This window comes from Pseudomyrmex gracilis, unplaced genomic scaffold, assembly GCF_002006095.1.
Source record: "Pseudomyrmex gracilis isolate BER0280 unplaced genomic scaffold, ASM200609v1 scaffold_1545, whole genome shotgun sequence".
NCBI classification, from domain to species: domain Eukaryota; kingdom Metazoa; phylum Arthropoda; class Insecta; order Hymenoptera; family Formicidae; genus Pseudomyrmex; species Pseudomyrmex gracilis.
This window is the reverse complement of record NW_018022129.1, coordinates 13,752-26,665: the sequence shown is the minus strand read 5'-3', so window position 1 is coordinate 26,665 and position 12,914 is coordinate 13,752. Positions and strand designations below refer to the sequence as shown.

Below are 12,914 nucleotides of genomic sequence, written 5' to 3'. Positions count from 1 at the left end.
TCTGGATGTAAAAAATGTTTACATATAATATTTAGCAATTCGAGTGATTTTGGTTGTAGTTTTTGTATGCTTGTTTCTAGAGCTTGAAAGAATGCGTTAAAACAATTAAAGAAATGTAAAATATGTTTTAAAAATAATAAATATGCTTTTACATCAGATTTGTGCATCACAGATAATAAATTTTGTCTAGTCTGCGTTGTATCACACATACTACTATTTCTGTTAAAAAATTATTAATAGTATCCCAAGATTTTAAAATTCTTTTAATACACAAATGTCGAGAAAGCCATCGTGTGTCGCACAACTTTAGAATTTTGGTGTTTGTTTCTTCAAAACATTCAAAAAAAGCAGATCGCTTTGGACTACTATTAATAAAACTTGCTACTTNTTTTACGAATTCCTCGCAATAGTCTGGAATCTTATTGCATGCAGCATTAGCAATNAGCGCAGAGGCATGACAAGGGCATGGAAATGTTAATAAATTTTTGCACATTGTCTCAAGCTTTGTTTTAAATGACGAATATTTGTCCGTCATAACAGACGCGTTGTCACACGACAAGGCGACAATGTTTNAAAATGGAATTTGAAGTTTCCACATTTCACATTTAAACGCATCAAATAATTTGTCTGCGCTGCAATCTTTTGCATCGATATCAATTAATTTGACTAATTGCAAGGAAATATCTAATGTTTCGGGATTAACATACCGAACAAGAAACGTCATCCATTTCTGATTAGAAATATCTGACGTTTCATCAATAAAAATAGTAAATTTTGTATTTTGAATAATGTCGACTACACGGTCCGTTTCAATCGGACATAACACGTTCGAAATAATCTTTTGACATTTCATTCGACCCATTGACATGCTTTGTAATACATTGACATCTTTTTCTATTTCTTGGAAGAATTTTAAAATTTCTGGCGCAGTACACTGAGAGAAATGTTTGGTGTGAATAACAAAACTTTGGTTACTGACACTAAAACGTTTTGTTGATATGTGACCAATCAAATAGTTGGTTACCACGCCGATATTACTTTGTTGAATTTATCAAAGAAACTAATCATTTAATAACACAAAACTATTTGGTATGATATTCAAAAATNTTTTATTGTTAAGAATAAAACATTTTGTTACCGGAACAAAACAATTTCACAAAAATGAATATAAATCCAAAATCGTTTTGTCAAAATAAAATAAATAGTTAGTTATTTTAACCAAACTTTTNTTTGTAAAATGAAACTTTTTTTGTTCTTGTAATCATATATATTTTTAAATATATTTATATATATAATTACGAAAACAAAAGAATTTAATTCTTCAAAAGAGAACGTTAGAAGAGACCGATAAGAGCAAAGACACAATTAGTAGTGTGTATATATCATTTATTAAATTATAGAATATAATATATTAGATATAATATACTAGATATAATATATTAGATATATATAATAATAGACATTTCGATCGTGGGTTATGGTTTTTCTCAATACAAAGATCGAAACCCACTGTCAAAACGTCTATTATACATCTTGATAAATGATCTATACATACTAACTGTGTCTATACTCCTATTGATTTCTTACAACGTTCTCTTTTGAAGAATAATTTGGAGCAATCTCAGCATCATATTATATTTTTTAGAGGAATTTACATGATATATTTATTTTTATATAAGCTTGTTTATATATAATACACATTTATATATATATATCTATTATAGTATTAGAAGAAAATCCACAATAACATTTTATTATAAGCATACTTTATTCTTTCAAAATTATATATAAACTTTTGGCAGATATAACAATATGTGACGGTAAAATACTAACTAAACTATTATATGCAACACATTTCCAGTTATTTGAATATTTTACTTCGTAGCTTTGTACATGACTGCAAAATCTTATAGTGTCTATACATTGTACAAAAAAAAATATATTTTCATCTGTATNAGAAAATATCANTTCAATTTTCCCAAAATNTGGAAATATTTCGTCGCGGAAAATATTTAAAATAAAACTTGGCTTATAATAAATACCCTTTATATTTATCCATGTTATTGCATGAAACGTTNNACTTGGTAAAAAGATTTCAAAGTTACGATAATTAGGAAATTTCGATATTTGCTGCATTGAAAGCTCCTTTCCAAAAGATATACGTCTTTTTATACCAATGTTGTGAAAAAGTCTATAGCACAGTTTTAACTGATGTTTAATGGCTAAGGTTAATGGTAAATTTCGTCTTGAAGAAGAAATATGAGCAGCAATCTTTGATTGTCTATGTTTTGCTTCATATCGCATACACCAAATATTTATTAATGGACCTACAGATTTCATAACGCGCGCATAATGAAGCAGGAAATGATGTTTCGGTTTTAACACATCTTTAAATAAGTATAAATAAAGTTGATGATGCTCAGTAACTAACGCATCTAAATACTCCAAGCAATGTAGAGTAAAAAATGGTGTAAGTAATATGGTTACAATTTTGTTTAAACAAATGTACAAATTCCAAAAATCATTGTTTTCAGGAACCATATGTCCAATAATAGGACCGAAATGAATAACAAACGTTATTGTTTCTGAAGCAGATAGACCTAGATGAAATCTTTTCAATTTTTCTATTTTCAAGAAAGGTGGACGGTTTCCTTCTTCAGGACCAAAATCATACGTACCTATTCTATCATTAAGATGCTCTAATGTAAACAAGTTTGATTGTATAAAATGTAATATTAATTTACTCATATCATATTGACAGACACCTTCAAATATATCATGCATTATATCACAACTCATATTTTGAAGAACATGAAAAGAGTCTAATTGATTCCAAACACATATTTCAGTTAAACCAGTACATGAAACGTCATTTTTTTGCAAATCATTAGTATATTCACTAACTGTACGCAATAATTGTTTATCTTCAGTTGTTTGATATCTTATTTGATCAAGAGATGCTTTACAAAATCTACAAGGATAGTTTGCAACAAAACTTTTTACAAATCCACAAATTTCATGTACGCCTAAATTATCTCCGATAACAAGAGCACATTTTATATAAATATGTATACCTTCTTTAGTAAGTAATCCTGACTTTTCTAAAATCTGTAATTCATTAATCAAAGGCCTAAACGTAGCTTCATTTCCATAGACTTCTCTATCTTTATTCAAAAACAATAATGTTAAGAAAATATTATCAAGTTTTGAACGTGCTTCTGGAGGCAAGCAAGGTAATGAAAAATATACAGCTCCCATTTTATGAACACCTACATGACCACCTAACGGATTATTTGTCTCAAATTCATCATAATAAATTATTAATGGTAAAACAAGTTTGTCATGAAAGTTTTGGCTTAAATGTTTCCATAACTCTGATTGAATTATATTACTTACACAATGTGAATCATTCGTCACTTCTTCCATATAATCCGACATATCTTTTAAAATATTCGGTATTTCAAATATTGCTTTAAGGACTTGCATTACAGAAATAAATTGACCTGTGACATTATTTGGAATTAATGTGAAAATATTGTTAATCTTTCTACTTTCCATAGTTTGACCAATTATATAAGAAACGGGTTCTATATAACAGCCTTTTTGTGTAAAATATTGTTTTCTTTTATATTCTGTATCTAAGCCGTTAAAAGGATTTTTACATTGATTTAAAAAAGACGTATATGTTTGTTTCATGATTGCCGGAGCCTGTAAAATATTCAAACTTTGGTTGACTTTACTTTCTACCATGCTCATAATGTTTTCCACCAAATTTGAAGTGACATCTACAACTAGCTGTACATGTTGTCGCGTCATAGAATTATTATTATAAAAATATGATAACGAAGAAGCAACAGCTTCTTGTATTTCTTTAAACTTAAAATTATCAGAATCAAAAGTAGTTGCTAATTTTTTATCTGTACTGACGCTATTATCACTGTTTTCTAACTCAATATTTGACACGTCAACTGACTGTAGTTCTATCGCTTTATTTAAAGTCTGTATATTTTGTTCTTCGTAGAAGAACGCGTCCATTAAAAAAGTGATCATGTAATAAATGTTTTTCAAAACGACGCGAAGATTGAAATTCTCGAATGCACAGCGGTTGCGCGCAAATATATTTATCAAAAACACTAAAACTATGTTGAAGTTTTAAATGTTTTATAAGTTTTTTTATAGAACTCAAATTTATTTTGCACACTTGACAGACATACATGTTAAGCGGATTATAGAACAATTATTTTAAATATGTGAGTAGATATATTTTCACTTATATAAAGAACACTTAAAATATAACTATATACTTATTTTGTTGAACGTACTTATTTATATAATTATTATTTTTCAAAAGAAAAACAAGCAAATAGAATGCAACAGCAAATAGAATCTACATATATTAAAACCTTTAACCTTTTATTGCAATCTTCATATTTTACATAATTCTTTTTCAATGGACACAATTTTGGTATTTATAATGTCGGTATCGTACTCAGTAGTCATTTTATACAAACATTTTTGTATGAGAAACCATACCTGTTCAGANTCTTTCGGATAACTGGCATGCAATACAAAAAAGCACTTATANCATAAGTCGACAGCTTTGAGAGCACTGTCAATTTTATATAAAATATTATCAATGCAAACATAATATGCGGTGACTGAGCTAGCGTCACGTCCTACAAAAATAATAAATGGTTGCAAAGTTAATTTTAATGCAGCTGCTCTATTTCTCTNACATGCAATACTATTTTCAAGATCAGTCGGATCCTGCAATAAGAAAAAATTGAACATTACATTCTCTTATATTTCCACAAACATCAAATTATTTTACATAAAACATAAAGAAATAGACAAATATTACTTACATTTACTGATAAAATGAAAGAATTTATAGAGTCAGTTATCGTAGGNTTGATGCTTCTTGCACCCTTACGAATTCTTATTGTTGGGATACATAATGCTGGCAATAATTTTANAAGTCTAATATTTTTTTCTTCTAAAAATAGAAAGACATTACAAAATAAACAAACATTACAAAATAAATGTATATATTTTAGTTTTATTAGTACAATAGTGAAAAGAATTGAGTGAATTAAAAAAGAAACAAAATTTGATGGCATTAAGTGAATACATTAAATAACAATAGAAAATATGCTGCTTTTTCTTATTACCTTCTGATATGTTTTCATTTATTTGTTCAAGTTGTTCTTCATATATTCTATCTTTAATTTCAGTCTGCATAAGAGTATAAATTTTTCGTGAAAATTCTGGCCATTTATTGTAAATAGAAAGTACGTTTCCAAATTGTGCAGCATAATCAGATTCAATCTGTAAAAATGTTTGAAAATGATCACACACATCTTCTCCAAACTCTTTGATTTAACAATAGTATACTAATAATAGTATACAATATTTACTAATGTGTAACTCTGCGGTTGTTTTAAAATAGGCCATTTTGTAAAAAGCAGTTGAACATTTTCATCCCATGTAACCATATCTTTTATTCTAGCAAGTCGACTTGCTTCCCAATGTTCAACAACATCAGTCCATGGTTCGCTATTATGTTTTAACCATTGCAGATGAGGTTCGCACAATTTTAAACCTAATAATATATATAAACTACTTATATATAGAAATATATAAATATATGTATATATAGAAGTATTTTATATATAATATATAATATTACTATTTTTTAATATAAATATATAAATATAGCACTAATGAACACAGAGAAAATATTTGTCTTACGTTCATTATCCATTTCACATATCGCGTCAGTTACTGGTNAAACTGTTATACTATTATTTTTTTTGGATCTTATATTTATTATTAATCCAGAAGTTATACAGTCTCTGCGATTATTGCNATATCGATCAACAAATATTCCTTTACTTATTTTTTGATGTTTTCCTTCANGCAATGGTGGCACATAATACATTTCTAGTTTTTCTTTAAAATATGTAGCTACTTTAACAGCAAGTTCTTTAATATGTATATTTTTTAATTTGAGCCTAAATAATAATAAATATAAAAATAAATATTTTATATTAATTTATATAATTGTTTTTTACTTAATTTATATTATTATTATTTATATTATTTATATTATAAGCGTTTTCAATATTTATTTAAATTTTTATTGTTGCAAATATTTTTATTGTTCATGTATATTTTACTTATTGTGTGCTTTCTATTACTTACGGATATGGTTTCTTGGTAATAGCAGTTGATAAATGTGTTATAACAACATCTGCTAATTTTCTACGTATTTGTGTATTTAATTGACCATACTTTTTATAATGATTCAAAATTATAAGACCAGTGGCAGTTTCTTTTAAAAATCTTTCTATATTCTACAAACCGAAGTAATTATTTCAAATCTTTATATGTAAAAATTATATAAGCAAAAGTTTTGTAGCAAATTACGAAATGACAAGTATCAATTTTCTAAATACTTAACCAATGCAATATATAAAAAAGTTAAATGAAAATATGTACCAGTTGATGAATTGCCTCAAGAAGTTGTAATTCATCCATGTCATATAATTCAAGTTTTTGGTTTTCTTTGTTATGTTCTTGNTGCTCAATTTGTTCTTCATTATTTGAACAAACATGTTCTTTATTAACGTTTTGTTCAATATTCTCAATATGTACATTATCAACTATTTTACAATTACTTTCATCAATGTTTTTTATACTATTATAAAGACTGATTGTTTTGGATGAATTGTTTATTGTTATTTTGCTAGTATTTTTCATGTTTACTGAGTTAATTGGTATGGATGTTATATCAATGTCAAGTGGTATTGCATTTTNCTATGCATATGAAATATATAAAATTCTATATTAAAAAGTGTAGAGATACAATAAGAGATACAATATTTCATTAATATAATAAGAATAATGAAAGTAATAAAAGTGTAATGAAAGGAATTTACCTTGTTATCGCTAATTATGTTTGTTTCAGATCGAGATTTTTGAAATTTTTCTAAACTTTCTTCAAATTTAATTCTTTTACNCATTTTANGTATAAGAATTTCTATATTTTTTGAGCCAGGTTTTAGCCGTAGAAATGAATAAAAATCAATTTCTTNATCTACAAATATATTGTTTATTTATAGACTTTAGAATTAATTAATCATTTGTTACTATATTAATAAACGGTCAAAAACTTTATTTAAACAAGAAGAAATTGTACATATTTCTGTATCTTTTATTTCATGTGTTTTCTAGTTTACATGAACTACGATATTTTCGCAGTTTGACACACAATTACTTGTTATTTTCATCTGACTTTCACTGATTGAAATGTATCACAAAATATTTTGTTGACTTATAGTACATGTTATATATATACTATTCATAAATTTCCAGAAATATATAAAAGAATTTTCGGCGTATNGGCTCTTAGTACTAGTTAAATTTAGTGATTAGATATAAATAAATTTAGTAATAAACATGAAATAAAAGGTTATGNACATAATAAGATTATTAGATATAAGATTTAGTGGTTAAATGTAAATAAATTTATCNATAAAAATGAAATAAAAGGTTATGTACATAAGATATAAGATTAGAAACAGAAGATATATTTCTTACTTACTTGCAAAGACTTCTATGAGATCTGGAAAGCCCCAGTGTTTTAATAACGTTTCAACCTTTCCATCCATAGGGAAGAAATTGCGAGAAAAGAGAAAGAATCGGAAGAAACTAACACGGCTAGATTTATCACTCGCAGATCTCTCGTCCGTACGTCGCGTGTCCGCACAAGTCCTCGCCCCTGTATTCAGTGTCGCTGTTAGCGAACCGCGGACCGCGGAACGCAGTACGCGTATGAAAAGTAACACTGCACATGGTGGCAAAGAAACAGAATGTAGTACATTCTTCACTTTAACACAATAAAAACTTTGTGATAGAGCAACAACTTTTTATTATGTGTTAGAAATCACAATAATAATATGTACTACACTTCATTTTTAGCATCATGTGTGGTGTTACTTTTCATACGCGTGGTCGCGTGCTACTTCGCGCAGCCAGTGTCCTCGCGCTCGCTGCGTGATTCGCATTTCTTTTGTCCTTTCTACTTGTTCTCTTCATTATTTGTTTATTCGAGACACTGCAGCGTAACAAAACAAAAGTGCAAATATCAATTGATTGTAAGGTGATACTGATGGTTTTGTTGATACCAAAGAAATATCTCAGATTTGAAATAAATCGATCAATTTTGTTGTTGTTGTGTTCTTTCTCTTTTCACACAATGGATGAAACAGTCGGAAATTTATTAAAACAGTGGGGCTTTACTGATCTCATTCAAATATTTGCAAGTAAGTAAAGAATATACATATCTTATTTACTTTATATTTTATATATTGGGTAGTATTCTCATTTCATTTTTATCACTATTATATATTTAACAATTAATAAAGAATTTAGGCTCCTGAAAGTTTCAAACTAAGAAATAATAAATGGTCATGTGAGCCGATTGTTTATATATATATATATATATGCTGCCGTATACATATACAGTTAACTTTCCGCACATCTTGCGATCGGCTCACATAACCATTTATTATTTCTTAGTTTGACTATTATATTTATTTTTGAAAATTTACTATATATAACATAAGCTATTGTTCTACAAATGCTAAATGTATTTTGTGGATTTTATCAAAAAGTGACGTGAGAATGCTAACAAATGGTAGTTTATATGTTTTCAATATAGAATATAGACACAAAATAAATTAAAAATAAAACTAAAATTAAATTAAATTAAATAAATTAGATAAAAAAAAGTTTATGACCATTACCTATTATTTTAATTATTTTGTTAATCATATCTCTTTATAGGCGAAGAAATTGATTTTGTTTCATTTCTACGTTTAAAACCTGGCTCACAAAACTTAGAAGTTCTTATACCTAAAATGGGCAAAAGACTAAAATTTGAAGAAAAATTAGAAGAGTTTCAAAACTCTAGATTAAAAACACAGATCATTTTTGAAAACAAAGTAAGTTTATTTTATAGAAATAGAATGGAATATATCGTTTATCTTACAAAAAACGTTTTTATCCTATAAAATATTTATTTCTTATATATTATATATCTATTTCATATATGTTATATATATATACATACATATACACACAGGAAAATAAGATATCAAGTGATATGCCACCTAAAACAATTGATATATTATATGAAACAATTAGTCCTACAAACATGAATGAGACAGATATCAGTTTTATAAATGATACAGATATCAATATTATGACATGCAACACAGTTAGTCCTTTAATCATGGAACATGCAAGTAATATTGAGATAATTGATAAAGTACATGTTGAGAATATTGAAGACACTGATAAAGAAAAGAAACATGTACAGTCTAATGATGAGAAACTTATCGAGCAGAAAGAAAACAAAGAAGAAGAATTTGAAACGTGTGAAATTGATCAATTACAGCTTGTCAATGCCATTCGTAATCTGGTACGTATTTATAACATATTATGATGTAATTCTTTTATATTTTTTGCATTTGAATGAAATAATTTAATATATTAATTTAATATTAAGAATTACTATATATTCCATTGAATTTCAATAAAAGAAATTTTTATTCATAAAACATTTATGTAGAAAAATATAAAAACTTTTTTTCTTGTATAGAATCTGGAAACATTTTTAAAAGAAACAAGCACTGGCTTTATCATTTTAAACCACTATAAAAAGCATGGTAAATTAGATACACAAATGCGTAGAAAATTATCAGATGTAGTAATAAACCATTTACCAATTGTTATCACCAAGAAACCATATCCGTAAGTATAATACGAACCACAAAGAATATACACATGTATAAATAAGCAAATAAATTAATTCTAAATAACTAACATAATTGAAATATTATAAAGTAATATACAAAAATGTTTTATGATGTTTATACTAATTATTAGGCTTGAATTGAAAAATATGCACATTAGAGAGCTTGCTATCAAAGTAGCTAATTATTTTAAAGAAAAACCTGAATTGTATTATGTGCCACCTTTACATGAAGGACAACATCAAAAAATAAGTAAAGGGATATTTGTTGATCGATATCGTAATAATCGCAGAGAATGTATAAAATCTGGATTATTAAGAAGTAAAAAATGTAAAAAGAGTAACAGAAAGTCAGAAACACTATGAACTGATGAAATAAATATGGAATGTAAGTCAACTATTATTTAATTGTGAAAGAAATGAAATACAACATTTGATGTAAAAAATATATTTATTATAAACTAAAAAACATATATATATATAAATATATATGTATAATCTAGGTTTAAAATTGTGCGAACCTCATCTGCAATGGTTAAAACATAATAGCGAACCATGGACTGATGTTGTTGAACATTGGGAAGCAAGTCGACTTGCTAGAATAAAAGATATGGTTACATGGGATGGAAATGTTCAACTGCTTTTTACAAAATGGCCTATTTTAAAATAACCGCAGAGTTACACATTAGTAAATATTGTATACTATTATTAGTATACTATTGTTAGATCAAAGAGTTTGGAGAAGATGTGTGTGATCATTTTCAAACATTTTTACAGATTGAATCTGATTATGCTGCACAATTTGGAAACGTACTTTCTATTTACAATGAATGGCCAGAATTTTCACGAAAAATTTATACTCTTATGCAGACTGAAATTAAAGATAGAATATATGAAAAACAATATGAACAAATAAATGAAAATATATCAGAAGGTAATACAAAACAAATAACATTGTCCATTACTATTCAATTTATTCACTAAACTATAATATATACATATATTTCATACTGCCTGTATTTTCAGAAGAAAGAAATATTAGACTCCTAAAATTATTGCCAGCATTATGCACTCCAACAATGAGAATTCGTATAGGCAAGAAAAACATGAAGCCTACAATAACAGAATCATTGAATTCTTTTATTTTATCAGTTAATGTAAGTAAACCACATTATAAAAGTTGCTAATAAATATAACTTTTTCTATTTTTTTATATTTTATATGAAACAATGATATATGTGTGGAAATATAATTGCTGTAAGAGTGAATGGTTATTTTGTTTTATTGCAGAGTCCGGCTGATCTTGAACATAATATTGAACGTCAGAGGAATAGAGCAGCTACGTTAAAATTAACTCTGCAACCATTTATCATTTTCGTAGGACGTGACGCTAGCTCTGTCAATGCATATTATGTTTGCATCGATAATATATTATACAAAATTGAGAGTGCTCTCAAAGCTGTCGACATATGCTACAAATGCTTTTTTGCACTGCATGCTTGCTATCCTAAAGAATGTCAACAGATATGGCTTCTTATACAAAAATGTTTATATAAAATGACAACTGAGCACGATGTGAGCAATAACCAAGTTACATCCATTGAACTAGCATTGTGTAAAATGTGAAGATTGTCTTTATTAAGTTTTAAAATATTTCTTTGACAAATCAAANCAAAGGTAGATATGTTTTGTTTCACACGTTATTTTGAATAAAAAGTAATATTCTTACAATAATACTTTTGTAAAGTAATATTTTTCTACTTCATTTATTTGTCAGTTCATAAAGTTTATACAATATAAAGTTTATACAAAAAAATGTAATATCATTAAAAAATTTGAAACACTTTAACATAAAAATTTTGTTTTCTGTTACATATATAACATTTTCTATTTTTATTAAAAGCATTTATAACTGTTTGCATGTATTGTTCCATTCTTTAAAATATGTATACAGTTATTAATTGAGTTATATATGTATATTTGAACAAGTAAACATATGTGTGTTTTATAACATACAAGTATTTGTTTTTTATTGAGACATATATATTTGTACTTACAACATTGTTTATGTAATCTTAAAAGAATAAAGTACGTTTTAAGCATCAAATATTTTTTGTATATTAATATTGGTCAATTTATGTTTGTAAAGTATTACAAATATTATTGCATTAATTTAGCTACATAACATATATATATATATATATGTGTAAAAGTTATTTAACGAAAGCATAAAATTTTTTTAAGTATATCAACAGTGCGTCGACAACAAACTGTGAATACATCATACGTACCTAATTATTTAGTACAACTAACTAAATTTAAGTATTTATTGCACAAATGTTTGGTTACCTCGGTATCATATTGTTCTGTATTCTGCCGAACCAAATTATTTTCTATCGTAATATATCTTTTTGTTGAAATTACTAAAAACAAATTTATTGTGTAAGTGCAACTCAATTTTATATTGCTACTTACCAAATGTGAGTAACCAAATAACATTGCATTGTCAACTCAACAAGTTCACGACATTTTGTTAATCTAATCAAAAAAATATTATATTTTGCTAGTTTAATCAATCAATTTTGCTAGTTTAACCATTATTTAACGAAAAATGACTTTTTGTGAATAATGCTTTTTTTGGTTACTATTACTATAACTTTTTTCTCAGTGTATGAAGTGAAATATTGTGTTCGGCAATGAAAGCAGCGAATTTAATTTCCGCTGCTTTCTTTCGCTCTTCGAATGATAAAGTTTTGTCTGTCATAATTACATCTTCATCTGTTTGTTTTTTTTCCAATATACTTTTCTTTAGTTACATGTGCTGCGGATTCTGCGTGATCATAAATATGTGACAATCTTGCTGACATATATTTGTTACAAAATGAGCAGAAAAATAATTTAGTGTTATACAATACTTCGCATAACCATGGTTGAAATTGTTTCATTTCCAACCATTGTTTTTGAAATTTATGTGTATCTGAAGTATTTGGTTTTACATTTACATCATTATTTAAGGAAACACATGTATTTTTTTAAATATTATTTTTATGACACAAAGAATCCGCATGTCTTGAAATGCGCGTGTTACAAAAAA

The 12,914-nt window shown here is 26.7% G+C and overlaps 1 long non-coding RNA gene across 1 annotated transcript; it reads right to left on the bottom strand.

Moving 5' to 3' along the window:
• Window positions 1-4,549: 4,549 nt before the first annotated feature.
• On the bottom strand, window positions 4,550-7,760 carry LOC109862259. Its single transcript, XR_002251106.1, has 4 exons — window positions 7,607-7,760; window positions 5,172-5,328; window positions 4,866-4,996; window positions 4,550-4,767 (listed from the first exon to the last, which is right to left on the bottom strand). It is a non-coding gene; the product is annotated as an uncharacterized LOC109862259 (long non-coding RNA).
• Between the last annotated feature and the right edge of the window lie 5,154 nt (window positions 7,761-12,914).